Source organism: Ovis aries, chromosome 13 (assembly GCF_016772045.2).
Source record: "Ovis aries strain OAR_USU_Benz2616 breed Rambouillet chromosome 13, ARS-UI_Ramb_v3.0, whole genome shotgun sequence".
Lineage (NCBI taxonomy): Eukaryota > Metazoa > Chordata > Mammalia > Artiodactyla > Bovidae > Ovis > Ovis aries.
In genome coordinates, this window is record NC_056066.1 from 74,858,098 (window position 1) to 74,858,823 (window position 726).

The 726-nt window shown below is 53.2% G+C and overlaps 1 non-coding gene across 1 annotated transcript; it reads right to left on the reverse strand.

Moving 5' to 3' along the window:
* Nucleotides 1–253: 253 nt before the first annotated feature.
* On the reverse strand, nt 254–340 carry LOC114117647 (small nucleolar RNA SNORD35). Its single transcript, XR_003591312.1, has one exon. It is a non-coding gene; the product is annotated as a small nucleolar RNA SNORD35 (small nucleolar RNA).
* Nucleotides 341–726: the final 386 nt, after the last annotated feature.

A 726-nucleotide genomic window follows, 5' to 3' on the forward strand; every position in this document is an offset into this window, starting at 1 on the left:
GCATGAGTGGGTTGTGTGCAGTAACAGAGGGTAAAGGAAGGGCCAAAGGAGGGGGAACTAGGTGCTTCTTACCTTGCTGCCCGAGGATGCCCTCAAGACTTCTTCCTTACTGCCCTGAGACGCCTGTCTCCTTCCCCAGCCAACCCCCAGGGCTGGTGTGGACCCTCACACACAGGGTCCTAAAACAGACGACGTCCCTCAGATGCAGGGTTCACATATTTGGGCTCACAGATGCCCCTATATATTCTTTTTTTCCCTGGCATCAGCTGAGCTGTTTGCATGATCGGCACTGCCCGGAGTAGCCTCCAGAGACCATCATGAGAAAAAGCCATCATCTGCTGATACCCCAATCTTTTTTAAGGTTCACTGTCAGCAAACCCCGCATTCGGAGCTCACCTCAAAATCTGATATCTGCTAGGCTCGGGTTCACAGACAGACCTAGGATTCAGCTCAGTCTTAACACCCAGTGCAGATCTATAGCCTCCTAAACCAAGATCAGCCCCAAGCTGAGAGTTACACTCCCCAGACTGACATCCCTCCTGGGGTGGGCTTCTATACGTATTTGGCACAACCCCAGATTCAGACATCTTCTCGAACTAGACTAACCCTTAGCTTGAGCATCCCCAGCCTTGGGCTGCCCCCAGAATCCGAAGGGTCACCCTCAGATTCAGGCATCCTCCTCCAAAGAAGCTCGGACCAAGCCTGAGGTCACTGCAGGCTCGGACT